This window comes from Rousettus aegyptiacus, unplaced genomic scaffold, assembly GCF_014176215.1.
Source record: "Rousettus aegyptiacus isolate mRouAeg1 unplaced genomic scaffold, mRouAeg1.p scaffold_m13_p_8, whole genome shotgun sequence".
Taxonomy (NCBI): domain Eukaryota; kingdom Metazoa; phylum Chordata; class Mammalia; order Chiroptera; family Pteropodidae; genus Rousettus; species Rousettus aegyptiacus.
Genome location: NW_023416311.1, coordinates 35,982,592 through 36,000,436, shown reverse-complemented (window position 1 = coordinate 36,000,436; position 17,845 = coordinate 35,982,592). Strand labels below are relative to the sequence as shown.

General features: G+C 37.6%; 1 protein-coding gene across 5 annotated transcripts in view; it reads left to right on the top strand.

Moving 5' to 3' along the window:
- LOC107511145 (zinc finger protein 474) overlaps nucleotides 1-17,845 on the top strand; it is a 92,705-nt gene that overhangs the window by 44,846 nt on the left and 30,014 nt on the right. The gene's annotated exons all lie outside the window — the stretch shown is intronic.

Here is a 17,845-nt window from a genome sequence, read left to right as displayed (position 1 = left end):
ACATATGTGTATATGTATTGTGTGTGAGCAATTGGAAGCAGAGTACTCAATCAAATGATAACGATTATAACTAATAAGATTCCGGCCTCTTGCTAAGCAACTACATATATTCATTGAAACGATAGAAATATATATATTTAATTTGTGGGAAACTACTTACATTATGGCTTATTCTAAAATTAGAAATGTGTAGTAAGGAATTAGTATTTATATCACTTGAATCAATTCATGGCAATTTCCTCTCAAAATTACCAAATTATTGTGCAACATTAAAATAGATAAATCTTGGATCGCTTTATCTATTCAGTTCCAACTGAACAACTATCTTATATATGAAACACATGACATTTCAATCTACAAAAATTAAAACCACATTTTCCTTTTCAGTCAGCCTATTTCCTTTGTCAAGTACCACAACAAGTGGAGTTTAATTGTTTTAACTATTAGGGTATTTATGGGCAACAAGACGTTTCCAAATAAAGACTTCAACAGAGGCTCACAGGAGAAGCTTATCAATAAGTAGCACAGGAATATTGTTCTAGCTAACATCACTTAGACCCTATCCATTGCTTGTCTAAATAAAATTAGTTCCGTTGTGATTCATTGGCAATTTAATAATCTTTAAATGTAACTGAATCTATTTCAGTGTTAATGTAGTAATCAGAATTTAACAATTAACCAAAAAGGTCAAGATTTTTAGCCTAAAATTACATTATTCTTCCATGAGATATTCATAAGGACATATCCTAAATCTACGCATTTTCAAATTTTGATTTCATAATGTCTTAAGATATTTCAGTCTATTCTATATATTTTCTCATATAATTGTGCAGTATTATGATATTCTAGTATTTGAAAAATTAGAAAACTAGGAAAACTATGAACAAATAAATGAAAACTAGCTTACAACTGTTAATTAGAAGCTTAAGAAGACAACTATGAGGGAAAAAGTAAAGCTCTTGAGAAATTTCCACAGTCCACTGAGAGCAGATGAGGGCTTCTTCAGCACATCTCATTTGCAGCTTCCCACCCCAGGATCCAGGATGGTTTGCAACTCAGAGGAGAGGAAGAATCTTTTTAGTCAACATAGGAGTCATTGGCCATATTTGTCTCTTAGTGGAGTAGCTTTTGTAAATGGGACTTCTAGGCATCAACGGACAAGAAAGGTGAAGGAGAGTGAAAGGAAGCAGATGCACATGATGCCATGTGTCCTGTCCCATGGGCTGAGACTAGCGGAATTCTCTGAAGAGTTCGCCTGGGACCTCATCACAGAAGAGCCATACAGGAAAAGTGCTCTAGTAGACCCTAGGATTGAGGGCCCAAGGATTGGTCCATCTATTCTGTGCAAAGATAGTAGAATACCATCGCTTCATGTCATAATAGTATTACAATAGTTGCATCCATGAGGGAAAGGCCAAGATATCACAGAAGCATTAATATTGTTGAGACTCTGATTGCTTTGATAAAAAGATATGCCTTTATTTCTTCATTTGATTGGAATAGGATTCTTTTTATTTGTAGTGACACACAATTCTAATGGATCCATAATTGAAGTAAACATGTTGTAATAATTAGCCTGTTAAGTTGTGGGGGGAAGGGTTGGGTTATTTGGAAATATCTCTAATAAATAATGTGGTGGTGATGGGAATGCAAAAATTGTCACAAAATAGCTCTTCTTGGCTCCACTGCCAGAGGCAATATTTTGGCCGAATGAATTATTAAATAACTCCAGTTCCGGGCAGGCCTTCTTACTGGACTCATGTGGCCTTGGACAGCGGAGGCATTTATTATAAGGATACATGTGCATGGAAACACAAGTGAATCTAACAACCAGGCCTCAGGAAGCACAAGAACTACATGTTCCAGAGGAATTCCTGGCCAAAGAGTTGAGTAGACTCTGTTCTCTGGGTCAGACCCCAAAATAATTAATAGGTGATTCTTCTTAAAAGTTTCAGAATTCTAGAGGAAAGTCAAAGGAGCTTCTCAACCATGTTCTTTTTATTTATACTGAGTGGAGTGTTAATTGGGTATTACCCCCATTGGCTTTCCAGCCAGGTCTCTTTCTTAAATTATTTCAAAAGTCTGAGCAGAACTAGAGATCCCACCCCACTTCCCTTGTAGGAGAGGTGGAGAAAGAGGTCTGTTCACAGGCAAGCTCTGTGAATCCGACCTGGTCACTACTTTTCCACCTGCGAGGTGATCTGCTTCCTCTTTTATACTTGCCGTGATTGACAGCAATAACACAGAATATAATTTTTCATTTCTTATCTGGGACATTGTTACAAGGGCTTCTTCTGTTCTCTAATAGGAATAACACAACATACCAGGAGCACAGATGTTTTTTAGACATAGACCAGAGTATGAAAACTAAAGGACATCATGTGTCTTTTGTATCCAAGTAGCAGTGACAGTCCCTCATGGACTTTCATCCAAGTGTTCCAATATTGGCCTGTTGCCAGGCTCTGCTTGATTTCACCCGCGGTCACTTCCTCTCCCTCTCTTCTGTCTTCTGCATAATTTATTTGCCATGATTTTTCATGCTGCTACTCAATTTCACAACTCTTTCTCAGCGTCCTCTTTGCTTTAGCAACCATTTTGGTAGTGGTTTTCCTTCCTAAGAGAGGAATGTAATTAGATTAATTCATCTTTTTATGTCAGGCCATGTCATAGACTGCTCTTGAGCCTACTGATTGCCAGCCTTTTGTCCAGTGCCCAGCTCTGTTCCATTCAGCTCAGATTGGGGGTGGACAATTGAGTAACATGTTTCATATTGATTAGATTTGATAATTTTGGGAAATGTACTCATATTTCTCATAACTTTTCAGTTCTTCTTTCCCTTTTAGGACCTCAAGTTGGAATGTCTTTTAACAAAATGTGAATAAAATGTGATTCGAGTTAGTTAGAGAATGAAAACTTTGGAATTCCTCAGAATATTTTAGCGAAAAAGAATAATTTCAAAATGTTATAGCTAGCTTCCTAATTACATTTTCCAGCCTGCTAGATTATTTATGGAAATATAGGGACGAAGACAGATATTAAAATTACATAATAACAATTATGACATCATACATCTTACCTACCGCACAACACGTGAAGCATTTTTTCTTACTTTTAATCCTTACAATAACACTGCCAGGCGAATATTACATCCCATAACATGAAATGATACTGAAGCACAGGGAAGTTACATATCCCAAGATTTCACAATGAATAGGTACTTGGGAGTTAGCATTCGAACTAGGTCTGAGATTATAGGGGGGATATGCGAAAAGTGCTTTCAAGTGGAGACTAATGGAGAATCACTTGATTCTTCGCTATAAGCTACTTTTTCTGTTTTTACTTAGCAAATTAGACCTTATCAGTATATTTTACAGTTTGCTAGAATTGGGACTTTTCTTTCCTAGAAATGACAATATCAAAATTAAGATCTGAATTATCTGGCCTCATGCCACATAGAAAGGGGAATGGAAATTGGATTAGCATCCAAAGCGAAGATGTTGTTGGAAACAAAGTATTTCATTCTTTAAGCTCTGTCTAAATGTACCAAAATGCTACTGTAGAAGTTCACTTTCTGATCTAGAAGTATTTGTCAAGATTTTTGACCAAAATATTTAGTCATATTCAGCTACTAGTGACATAAGATGGGACATGGAGGCAACTGTCTGAACCAACATTAAACATCATTTCAGAAGTGGAGGGAACATACAATATAAGTGGCTCTATGCAGTACATGTAGTCTCATGAAGTTAGGTACAAATTACATTTTGTAAATCAGAGTGATCTATTTTTCTACTAAAAGCGCTTTTACAGGAAACTCTGCAATGGGTCTTTTCAGGAAACTAGAAAACTTCCTTTTTGTAACCCTTAAATGTTAAATGTTGATGTTCTCCAGATTTCATGACTCAAGATCTTTTTTCAGTTGTTATGTGTTATAAGAAAATCTATAAAGATTCCTCATTTCCTATAAGGCAATCAAATTTCCTGAGATTAGCTATAATGCTTTTCGGAATTCATTTCCAATTTACCTTCCCAGTTGCTTATGTCAATTACTCACCATTCTTTTTTTCTCTCATTTTACCTACATTTCATTACCCATCTGTGCATGCACATACATGTGCACACACACAAAACCACTCACATCTACAAACTCATATATACACATCAATTTACACATTCACATCCACACACATATTCCTACACACTCACACTCATCTACTCACACCTATCCACCCACGCCCCAATCACTCATACACACATCCACACACACACACACACACACACACACACATCCAGTCATGTTCACACATACACCACATTTAACAATTCATACCTACCCACGTACATCTACTTATATCATACTGTCTACTCACATGTCTCCAAACACACACGTTTATCCACTCATACTCATGTGCATACACATATCCACACACTGATGTCCATATACATATACATACACTCACATTCAACTACACACATGCATACACATATTCATAATTCCGCCCATATACTAACACCCATCCTCACACGCCCACCAACTAATATTGCGAATGGCAAGAGTTCATCTTTTTTATTGCTAAATAATATTCCATTATATGTTTAATATTATTTATCTGTTCATCTGTTGATGGACATCTAGGTTGCTTCCCTGTCTTGGCTATTGTTAACAATGCTGCAATGAACATAGGAGTGCATATATCTTTTTGATTTAGTGTTTTTCTTTTCTTCAGATAAATACCTAGAAGCAGAATTGCTGGATTGTATGGCAGTTCTATTTTTAATTTTTTGAGGAATCTGTATACCATTTTCCATCGAAGATGCACTAATTTACAATCCCACCAACAGTGTACAAGGGTACCCATTTCTCCACATCCTAGCCAGCACTTGTTGTTTGTCAATTTATTGACGATAACCATTTTGACAGATACAAGGTGATATCTCATTGTGGTTTTGATTTGTATTTCCCTGATGATTAGTGATTTTGAGCATCTTTTCATATATCTGTTGGCCATCTTTAGGTCTTTTTGAGAGAAACATCTATTCAGGTCCATTTTTTAATTGGATTGTTTGATTTTTGATGTTAAGTTGTGTCAGTTTTTTATGTGTTTTGGATATTAACCCCTTAATAAATGTATTATGGGTGAATATATTCTCCTACTTAGTAGGCTATATTTTCATTTTGTTGATGGTTTCCTTTGCTATGAAAAAAATGTTTAGTTTGATATAGTCTCATTTGTTTATTTTTTTCTTTTGTTTCCCTTGCTTGAGGAGACATATCAAAACAGACACTGCTAAAAGCAATATCAGCACATATAACAACTTAGAAAGCTCTCCAAGGAATCATGCTGAGAGAGAAAAGCCAACCCCATAAGGTTTTATAATATATAATTCCATTTATATAACATTTTGAAATAAAAAAAAAAAACTTTAGAAATGGAGAACATATTAGTGATTTCTGGAAGTAAGAGATGGGGACTTTGAGGAGGCAATAGGAGAGGGAGGTTGGTACAAAATGGCAAATTGAGAGATCCTTGTGGTGTTGGAACTACTCAGTGTCTTGACTATAGCGGTGGACATGAACATGTGTGGTAAAACTGTATTGGTCTTAAAATATACACACTATGAGTACAAGTAAAAGTGGATTGTATCAATATCAATATTCTGGTTGAGATATTATATTATAATTTTACGAAGTGTTACCATTAGGAGAAGCTTGGCAAGCGTACAAGGGATCTCAGTATTATTTCTTTGAACTGCACTGTGAATCTACAATTGTCTTGATATAAATCATAATTAAATATAAAATTATAATGTCATTATGAGACTTAAAAATTTGACATTTGCTTTTAATATCTGGGTATCAAAATCCATTTTAAAGGATTATGATGTGATCAAATCAAATGGGATAAAATACACCTAGGAAAATGTAAACTACTACAGTTAGATGCAAATTGTCAGTTGCATCAGGGCAGAATGAGGGAGATGTGGCTCAGCAGCAGATCACATGACCACAACTGAGATCCTGGGACACAGTAATAGGCAGACCAGCCTTTTACCAGGGCTTTAGGCAGCACACTCGAAGGCTGAATTACTGAATGGGTCTTTCTTTGTGAAGGAGCACACAAGCAGGAAATCAGCAAAGGTACTCCATATTGTGGGTGACTGCATCATGTCAATGCAATAATTTCCTTGTGTGTCTCTTCTGCTTATAGAAAATTTCTGAATATGACTCAATTATAGGCAAAATACTTAGTCTCACCTCTGTATTAAAATGACATCTACCTCTTTTTTCTGAACACTCTCCAATGTTGTTATGCAATTTTATAGTATATTGCAAATTCCATTTTTGCTTTGCTTGTGTTTATTAATGCATATACGATAACCAAACAGTAATGACCATAAACTATTGGTGCTAGTTAATAGGGTTACATAGAAAGTGTTGTGATGCAGCATGTTTGAAGATCCTTTTCATTCCAAAACTCTGTAGGGGAGGAAAAGGTTTCTCTACCCTCTTTGGTTCAGTGGCTGGGTCTGTGAAATAAACTGACAGGAGATAGATTAACAAGAGAAGAACAAACAATTTATTGGAGGAGCATTGTGCATGCACAAGGGAGGACTCAGAAATGAGTAACTCAAAGGGTGGTAAGAATTTGAGGTTTATATAACATCTTAACAAAGAACAATAAATTTATGGAGAAGTGACAAGACAAAGGAAAAGGAATTTAGGCTTTTAGGGACAGAAAATTGTGAGAAGGTAAATATATGGTAATAAAAGATGAAAGCTACTTAGTAATGTTGTTATATAGGTTCCTCTTGGTGCTTGTCTCTGAACCGATAAGAGTCTTGAGTTTTCTCCTGGTAAGTAAAGTCTGCCCTTCCTGCTAGAGGAAAGGGAGACACTTTTACCAATGTATGTCTTGCTTTTAGGCAAGTAAGGGGAGGGCAGAGAACTTTTCTTGTATCTGCTTTTTTCTCAATTGCCTTCAGCTCAAAATAATCTGTATACCAAAGTGGGATATTCTGATACCCTACAATTCCAAATAGGAAATAACTCTACAAAATGGAATTGTTTTTCAGCTCCGAATCCAAACTGGACGTGACCCTTTACACCTAGCAAGGGTTTAAGTATCCACCTTCAATTAGAGGAGGCTGATCACGGTCCTGAGAACATAGTTGAAAGGAGAGAAGGAGAACATTGTCGTGCACTCAGCACTCTCATTAACAAGAAATGTAGTCAGTTAGCCCAAAACAGTGTGTATTTAAGTCAAATTTCTGAAGAAAATAGTCAATGAAAACTCTATCTGATAGAAATTTTTGGATGTCAAAACAAAGAATACAGTCAGAGAGGAAATGGGGAGAACAAGCTCAAAGTGTGGACAGCAAAGATGTATAGGCTACATTGAAGAGAATGAAAAATCTGAGAGTATTGTTTCCTTAGTCATACTGGTTAAGGGTGCTCACCGGAACTAGACAGAGATACTGGGCCCCACTGCATCATATTATGCCAATATTTATGCTTCTGTCTCTACATAGTGAATTGTAATTCTCTTTCTAGAGGGCTGACTGGAGCATCTCAGAGTCCTTGCCTCTATCCCATGGTGTTTCCAACAGAATCTAGAACTGGGTGATCATGAGCTGATTAAGATTCTGGGTGTGGGAAAAACTAGCTGAGCAACATTTTTGCAGAAGGCAACATTCACAACTGATCTTTTTCTGTTGGGATGTTTTAGTTTTCTGTTACTGCTATAGCAAGATACCACAGCTTGGCTGACACCTTGGTTTTTGCCTCAGGAGATCCATGGTGGACTTCTGACTTATAGAACTATAAGATAATGATTAGATTGGGCCCATCATTTTTTATCCTGTTTCTACAGAATATAATGGGGTTAAAATATAAGCCACACTTTTCTAGAGGTGATCTGGTTGGCATTGCCTTATCCCAGCAGGCCCTAACATTTTGGCACCAGTGACTGGTGCTCCTATAAGAATCTAACACCTGATGATCTGAGGTGGAGCTGAGGCAGTGATGCTAGTGCTGGAGAGGAGCCGTAAATACAGGTGAAGCTTCACCTGCTGCTCACATCTCAGGCTCTACAGCCTGGTTCCTAACAGGCCACTGATCGGTACCAGTCCACAGCCCAGGGGTTGGGTACCCCTGCCTTATTCCTCCAGAGCAGCTACAGGATGCCACATTCTTTGCTAATTTCCTAATGGGATTTTGTCCTTACTGTATTAGATCCTTCGAGACTGAAAGTGGAGACAGCAGACAATAGAAACAGTAAAACACATAGAAACAATACAGAAGATAGGAAAAGAGACTGTTGAAAACACAAGAAAGAGAAAAAGTCAGAATTCACAAAGTTGATTTTAAATTGAATTCTTATAATCAAACATCTCAATGTTCCTGATCCTAGGTGTGACCTAAAATACACATGGATCTTCTTTTTGTTTACTAAAGGAAAACAGAATGAAGTAGTTGATACGCTCACGGACTTCTTTGCTATCTGATAGTTATTGGGCATAGGGTGGAAGGAGGCTTTCGGTAAATTTTAAACTGCAAAAAAAATTAAACTATAAGTTTAGGGTGTTTGCAAATAAAGAGCTGTCACCACATTTCATGTTTGGCTTGGGCTCTGGGGACGTGGAGATTGAATGACTTCTACCAAGGAACTCTTTTCAGCAGTGTTCTCCAGCAGGGGATGTCCCTTGTAAGATTCCTGAACAATGAAAGGTTGTAGTATAGAGAATTCTGAACCATCAGAGAGCTCAAACCATCTGGCTTGTGAAAGAGTGCCTTGTTCCTGAGATTCAGAGATGTCGAACAGAATGACAAAATCTCTTCAATGACTTTTTATATAGGAGGATGAGAAGTGTGGGAACAGCAACAAAAAAACCATGTTTGGGAACAGGCTTCAGCTTGTGGTCCATAAACTCTCAAGTCTCCAGCGTCGAGACCAGGGAAATCATACTGAACACATTAGAAAATAGAGGCGCATTCATTACACACACAGCCGAAACCCAGCCTGCTTCATGGGCTCAGCCCTGTTTTTGACTCTCTTCCCAGGGACTTTCCTCAGAAACAGCTTTAGGTGGAGAGAGCGCATTATTAACAAAGGGTGTTGATGTCTGTAATGAATGGTAATGACGATCAATTTAAGTGTTAGCCAGGCTCTGGGAGGCACCGACCTCCTGGAGGTGGATAGCACTGAGGCACAACTTTGAGGCTGTTGTAGAGTAAGTAGGTGATGTGGTTATAAAGGTTCCTCCAGGATACAGTGAGGCCCATCTTTCATATGCCTATCTGTCTTTGCCAAGCCTCTCCCTTCAAGAGCGGCTGTATTCTTCATCGTGTTTGTTTCCACCCGGCTGCACTAGTCCAGTGACCACACTTCTGATACTACCACTCTGTGGCTTAGAAGTCTGTGCCAAAGTATTGCACTGAGTTAGCACTCTGAGACAATAAATTATGAGCGTGAAGACAGTGGGAACTCAGGGCAAGCATAATCACATGGAGGCCAGTAAACACATGCCTCTATTTGCAATTTCAAAAAATGGAATACTAAACCAGGGATATCAGTAGTTTTCCTCCACTGTTTTTTATCATAATACATTAATTTTAGACACTTGATGGATGTCAGATATCTCATTCTAGGTTGAGAAGGAACTATTGTGCTGCTCTTACACATTGTCAGTTCAAACTGATTTATCAGTGGTACTTGACAAAATGGCCAGTTTGGTAGAAAGAGTGCACTTGATTCTGTAATCCTTACAAAGAAGCATAATTCTCTTTTGAAGTATTTTCAACCCAAATCTTGGAGTTGCTAATAGCTTGTTTATAGTTCTTTTTATTGACAGATTCTTTCTTTAGACACATAAGATATCCAGCATTCTTCATCTGGGAAATCAATTAATAGTAAAGCAAGGATTGTTGACTTAAGCAGAAGAGTAGCTCTTATATTAATGGATAACTAATAATTATGGGAATGCCTCCAAAAAGTTCAGATGGTCTCCAAAACACATTTCTTACACACTCGTGTTTTTCTTTTTCTTTTTCTTTTTTCTTTTTCCTTTTATCATCTCCCCTGTGGCTGATCTCTAAACACTGTCTGCTTGATTTTTTTTTCCTCTGGTTTTAGATGCATCATTTCCTATGACCCCCCCCCAATAATGTATGAAAATTCTTTCTCAGGTCACTGGTTATTTCTTTTCCCCTTGAATATTTTCCTCCCTCCTAAAACCAAGTATTTCAACCTCAGTTTGCTTTCATTAGGAAGTTTCCTTTCTGAATTTTTACCAATACATATGTTATGCTTTAGGCTTCAATAGGATTCCCAGTTTCCTAAGTGTGAGAGCTCCTCGAAGTGATTTTTAAATATTTAATTAGGAGAAAAACTGAGAAAAGGGACATTTTAAAGCAAGGATCACAAATGGTCAATGAACTCAAATGTCTTTGAGAATCAAGCATGAACTATAAATTGATGACTCAAGGGGCTGATGAGAAACTTTGGAAGAGTGAAGACTGGCTGTCTGACCTATAGACAAAGCCTTTACTCAGTATCGGCTTATGTTGGCTGTTCCCAGTTTGGAGTGTGGGGCTCTGTATGGCTGGATCTTCTACTTTTTCAGAAGAAACTAAAAATCCAGGTTTTGTGTGACATCTCCCAATTTTATGATAATGGAAACTTATTCAAACATTTTTAACTCTACGCAGGCCAAAAAGAATATACCTATGAGCCAAATTTGGCTTATGGACCACTGCTTTAAAATCTTTAAAAAAAAAAAAAAAGAGCTATTTGGAATAGAACTGTGCTTTTGGAATAGAACTATGCCAAATGTCAGAAAATATGGCATGTAGATTTGTTTATTGTTCAACGACCTGACTCCCCCACTTTTTACCCATTTCTTGAATTTCTATACATTTCTGTGATTATACAGATATTTTATGTAACCACTCTAAATTACATGGTCATACCTGTGTGGCATTCATGACGCTTGAGTACTCTATGATTTGGATTCTCAATATAGAGTAAAAATTACAGGCTCAATCTAACAATAGCTGTCATCGGTGATATTTTGAGCCTCAACAACGTAAAACATCCTTACAGAAGGCTCTATTTAGAATCATAAGGAGCGCATTTCTCCCACTTTCTGTGTCCATAGCTTTCCTAACACCATAGACTGTTATGCCTATACCTGACAGTCAGATTGAATGAAAGTAAAAGAACTTATTTGTTGGTTTAAAATTCTTTACAGTGAAAGAGAGACAAAGAAGGGGGGATTTTTTATTATCTTCAAAATCAGCATGAAAATGCCAATATGGACAACCATATCCCTTTGAAGCTATATGCCTTCAGCTAAAGTGTTTCCATTTTTTACCTATCTTTCCCAAACCAAATCACCTCCAGTTCCCATTTGTTCTCACCTGGCCTTTTGTGCCCTCACATCAGGATTACTGAGGACCACTGATGCCATGGCCCATGTGGTACCCAGAAGGGAGTGCGGACCCAGAAGGGAGTGCGGAGAGCCAGCTAGAGTGAGCTGGACCAGCTACCCTCAACACTTGACGGTCACTACTGATCTATGAATGCCATCACTTCATTTGGACTCTGTGGCAGTGATGGCCTTACGGCTGGGCAGTCAGCAGCAGAAAAGTGTCAAGTAAAATTAAGGAAAATGTAAATATGCCTGAAATGGCAGGTTTCCTCTTATGATTTAATTCAGTCATAAGTAGAAGAGCAACGTTTCCTACTTGTTGACACATGGCAGTAGCATAAAAATTATAAATATATGTATTTTCACTGGTCAGAATGAGTTGGGCGTTGAATGTTAAGATAAGCATATATTATTTTCTAAGATGCTATGAAATAATTATTTGCATTTATATTTATTACAATAGTAAGGTAATGAACAGCTTGACTATCACAGATTTTTATCATATTCTGAGGGTAGTTATATTAGTCAGGAAACAGAAACTGTACCGATTATTGAAATGAAGAGAATTTAATGTAAAAATTTGTTAACCAGAAATGTTGTTACCTAGGTAACTAGCAAGATAAAAAGAGAACACTGCTATATAAAGGAGGTGACTACTACCATTTCTAGAGTGAGATATCAAAGGGAAGAGGTTAGAAAAAGTTAGAAACTTAGAAGAAATGCCTCATGGAGCTGAAAATCAGATCTCCAAGGAGGTACAGACTGACTGGTGATGTCTGGTCAGGGAGGAAGAGTGAGTCTAGTGAGTAAGTGTTGAAAACCAGTAAACTGGTTTCAGCTGCTGCTACAGGGAAGACCTGCTGGGCTGAAGAAGTATTACTGGAGTGATATTCACAAGAACCACAAGCAGGCAGGAAGCCTTTAAAAAAAATAAAGTCCTCTCTTCCTCCTCCAACCTTGTGTTTTCCTGCGGGAAACCAGCTCCAGCCAATTCCAGGGCTGAAGAATACGTGGGGTCGGCGAAGGAAAAACGACAGGCAGAGAGCTTTGATGCAAGGCTTTTTAATTTTTTTATCTCCCCAAAAATGTAGAGGTGCAGGGTTTTTAAGCCCAAAATTCCATTCTTCATTCTGTCTAAACACAAAGGTCTATTTTTCTTCTATTCACTACTTGTCAACTCACAGGTTAGGTGCATAAGCGAGGTTACAGAAGCAGAAAGCTTGTTTAGAATGTTATGTTCCTATAATCAAAGGTCTACATGCCCATAGCAATAGTCAAACAGTAATTTCCAGTAAGAATCATTATTTCAGCTACCACATTCCCCCCACCCCCCGGCCTTTGTGGGCCTAACAGGGGCTTTCCATGTAAACACTGGCACAATGGCCCACTCAGAAAGTAAATCTTGCTTTCTCCTTTGATCAAGTTGTTTGATTAATTACTATTACTCATATTTCTTTGTGCCCTATTCTTGGAAAAGTTGCCTTTCCCTCTAACACCCCCCTTCTCTCCCAAGGATGGAACAGTAATCAAAAGCAATGCATAAATTTTCAATATAGACAACACAGAGGAAAGCAACAAGCACAGATGTTAGCATCGCTTGCTTTGCAAACGACGCTTCACTCGGGCTGCGACTGTGACAAACAGCTTGAGGTGTGTGGCCTGCGGCATTTTCCCTTCAGTTTAACACTATTAGCAGAGCCAGCTGGCCAAGCAGAAGTGGGGTACACAGAGTCCCAGTGCCAGCATCACAAAGCTGAACATACAAAAGAGAATTCGTAGTATAGAGACTATAAGTTAATAACTTGCACAACAGTGGTGCCTCCTAGCTCTTTCAAATGCTCAAGGAAAAAATAGGTTCTTAGTTTCCTGAAGTGAAATATGTCATTCAAATTTGTTCAAAAAAATCTAGGGAAGAATTGATTGTGAATTAATTTTTAAGAACCATTGGCCCAGTTTTTAGAGTTTCAAGTTTTTTGTTTCTGATTTTCAGAAAAAAAAGTATGTATTAAGTCAATTTTTCCCCTAAAGATATACTTTCTCAAAAAAAGTTTTCTCTCATCAAAAAAAAAAATTATAAACTTCGAAATATCACTATTAGAATTCATTTTATGCCAAACCAATGACACCTATTAAAATATAACTATCTCAGTTAGTATTAGATTTTTATGTAAGAATTTTAAAAAATAGCTAAAATATAAATAGACATTTATTTCTTTTATGCATATAAAGTCCAAGGGAGGCACTTATATGGTGGCTCCACCTTTCTCAGGGACTCGAGTGCATTTAGGTCTCTTCTCTGTCCTGTCAAGGTTACATGAATGTAGTCTGGTACAATATGGCTGCTAGAGCTCCAGCCATCACATCCAAGTTCTAAGCATCAGTGTGAAAAGGATAGAGAACCAAGTTGTGCCCCTACTTTTCAAGAAGAGTTCTTGTAAGTCCTGTATTTTACTAGCTACAAAGGAGCCTATAGATTTTAACTGGGAAATCATGTACCCAGCTAAAAATTGGTTCCCTCTTAATTTGAGAGATTTGGGCAGAATAACTGTAGGTAGGGAACTAGCTGTCTCTGCCAGACTCTGGGAGGGATATTACTTCATTAATCATTAGCCTTGGTGTGAATAAGTCTATCAGCTTCTTTTTGAAAGTGAGATTTCATAGATGAGGAAGACTGGAGAGTATATGAGGGTGCTAGGCAGGGGAAGTAAAGGCTTTTGATTAGGGTGGATGGAAGATATTAGATACAAACCACCTCTATTTTACAATTTTGCTCAGAGCCAATATCAGCCCCAACTCCATCTTTCTTATGTATTCGTTTGTCCATTTAAAGAATTTGGATTCTTTACCAACAGGGAAGGGTCATGTATCACTTATATTTATTTTGTTTCAAAGGACTAAATTAATTTTTTAAAGATTTAATCACTTTGGTTGTGTCCTATCTCTTGTTTTATAGAGAAACACCTTCTAATGCCAAGATGGTTTCAGATTCCCATGGTTATTATATTCATTTTTGTGAGTTTGTCTCTCCCTTCCACTGAATCCAAAGGGCATGGAAAAATGGTATCATATTGATAAATTGTGATGTCTTCCAAGACATTCTTTAAATCTCCTATGTGCAAATATGGTCAAAATGAAGAATTCAGGCCAATTGGAGTGAACTTTTCTCCATGGATGTTTGGGGTGAAACTAACTGGCTTTGCAAAGTAGTTCTCTTTATAAACCAGCAACATTTCTTTATGATGTGTCTGGCTGACAGGCCAATTTCTTAAGTAATTTAAGTATATGTATTTAGTACTTTTCAGTGCTTTCACTTTTAGAACTTACTTATAGGGCAAAGCAGTTGACCATGCCACACCCTGTCAGGATCACTGACAGAAACATAAATTTCTCAGATTCCAAAAATTTTACTCAATTCTAGCTACCTCACCTTTCATATTTTGATGGTTTTAATCACAATAAAACAGAAATTTTAGAAGGATATTGGAGGAGGAAAGAGATGGTAGAAAAAGAAAGATGAAATCAATTGGAAATTTTATCATGTTTAGTGTGTTTGCTACAGAGAAAATATTTGTAATGCACACGTACCTGCATGCATAAACATTCATCCCTAATCAGAATGGTGATGTGACTGCAAACCGAACACCATCCGGCCTCTCTGGGCAGCTTTCCCTTTCACCCTGCAACTATCATACCACCAGTTCCCACTGACCCTCCCCCCAACCCCTGTTAGCAATGTGGATTTTTATTAAGGATGTTAGCGAAATCATGAAAAGATTCTGTATTGCATATGATGCAGAGGAAATCTTCATCTAGAAAAACACTTACATTAAAATAAAATGATCCCTGTCACTTAAGGAAAAAAAGTTGTCTTCGGTAGCCCCAATCGTTCTCCTGCTTTTTCCATCTCAGAGGTTTCCTCTTCGTCTATGCCCTCTTCCCCTCCTCCCTTTAGCTTCTTCTCCTAAAAGGGAGCAGAAAGGCTGGTGAGGGCTCAGTTACCTTCCCATGGGGCATATGAATCATACATTAGATCAGGGATAAAAACTAAAGGGAAGAAGCTCTACCAGTGGAATTTTAGGCAGAATGAATAATGGAAAGACTTGGGTATTGGAGCCAAAGAGAGCTGGAATTGATTCACAGTTCTGTCATTGAGAAACTGGCTGTCTTGGGCAAGTTACCTGTCTTTTCTGAGTCATAGTTTCTTCATTTATAAAATTGAAATAATACTGCCCTTGTAATCATTTGAGAATTAACTGAAACTATGTATATAAAAATTAGTACAATATCTGATGCATAGCTGACATTCAATAAATATTAGTTCTCTTACCTTATTACAAAGGAAATGAAGGAAGGAGTTGCTGGGGCGAGTAATGGAGCTTTCTCATTCTAATCTGCAGGGAATAGTGTGTGTGACTGTGTGTGTGAATGTTCATGTGTGAAAGAGAGAAGGGGGGAGGAAAGGAGAGAGGGAGGGAGAGAAGGAGAGAGAGTGAGCAAATTTAGAGGAAGTAAGTTAATTTGATTGCACCGATTCTTCCAATCTGTGTTGTTAACCACTTTTGATGTCTGCAACTTCCTGGTATCAAGGAAAATGGGAAACTAGAACAGGAGATCCTTGGTGAACAAGAAATCAAAACTAACAAAGCAAGGTGGTTGGAGGGATTATTTCGCCCATTTGCTGATAAAATCTAATAAAATAATTTTACCAGATTCCTTGTGATCTCTAGAACCACTTTCTCTTTTAGAGGGTGCTGATCGAGTGATACATTTTGTTGCTCTAAGCTTCGTTTTCAGTGCTGGCTGCTCTAGGGCCAACACATTCTTTTGTCACATGTGTTAATATCACTGTCTTAGGATCTGTCAAAATGAATAATAACTTCCTTCTCTGTGCCAGACCTGAGTTGATAGTCTTAACTGCAGCGATTCAGAACTTTCTCGGCACCAAAATACAGGAACTAGGCACAGATCTCACAGCTGTTTTTGTCCTTTATCAAGACAATGCCCAAACAGTGTTTCAATATTACCAGCACTGCTGTCTTTGCTCTGCTTGAACTCAAGTGTCTGCCATGAGCTGCAGGGTCCAGCTCCAATCAGGCACTGCTCCCCCAGTGACTGGGAACGGATGTTACAGAGCCTCTAATCCAGATCCAGGTCATCCTTCAGGAAATGAAGATGGTCCTAAGGCTTCTGAAAATAATCTTTGTTGAGGTTAGATTATAGACCCAGGGCAAAAATGACTCATGCTTTCCCCCAAGTTAACTCCTTAGGCTTCTGCCCATAATGAAATCTTATCAGTTCTATATTTTGGTTTGTTTGGGAAACCCATTGGCCATGTTTTTATTAAAAAAAAATTTGAAAGATCAATAAATAGATAATATAAATATATATCTATAAATACATATACTATATATAGCTACATAAATAAGATAGTGAGCAGGATAGCTATAAAAAGCTCATCAAGCAAAGTCTGAGGTTCTTCATTCCAGAGAGGGTCTGCAGATTTCCCACCAGGAGGGGTAGAGGCCTGGTTCGCAATCTTGGCTTGACAATTATGGCCATGATTTATTAATTCTCCAGTCTCATAATAAAGAAAAGTGGATACTAGATGGGTTATAAGACATTTACTTTCCCTCTGAGGGTTTTCCTGATAATTCTTATAATATTCACTGTTGAATTACTTCTTCTATGGGAGTTCTTAACCTTGGTCCCATGGACACTGAAGAAGTCTAGCATATTATTATATCTCAAGTAAAATATATATGACAACTAAAAATATTTAATAAATTATTTCAATAAAATTAGTTTCACTTGTGATAAGAATTTTATTTTTCTCCTTGAAAATCATTATTATAAGAAGAGGTCCATAGGCTTTAAACAGCAGTGCCTTATCTTTTGGCACCAGGGATGGGTCCTCCTATGAGAATCTAATGCCTGATGATCTGAGGTGGAGCCGAGGTGGTGACTCTAGTGCTTGGAGTGGCTGCAAATACATTGATGAAGCTTTGCTCGCTTGCCCACTGCTCACTTCCTGCTGTGCAGTCAGGTTCCTAACAGGCCATGGACCAGTATCGGTTGGGGACCCCTACACTGAAATATTAAGAATCCCATAAATATTAATCTAATTTTTGTAGTTCTTGGTTCTCCTATGATCTCACCACCATGCCTCTGATGGTTTGTGTCAGACATATTTATGATTTGCTGTAATTGTTGATCTTTCTTTGGGCAGGACACTACTTTCAATATGGTAACAGTGCAATTCATGATTGAAATTTTCTTCAAATTTATTTCAACACTTACCAAACAAACAAATCCTATGTGCTAGTTGCTATGCTAGCCAAATAAGATACTAGGTCAAAACAAAACAAAACAAAATGACAAAACAAGACAAAACAAAACAAAACAAAACCACTGTTTC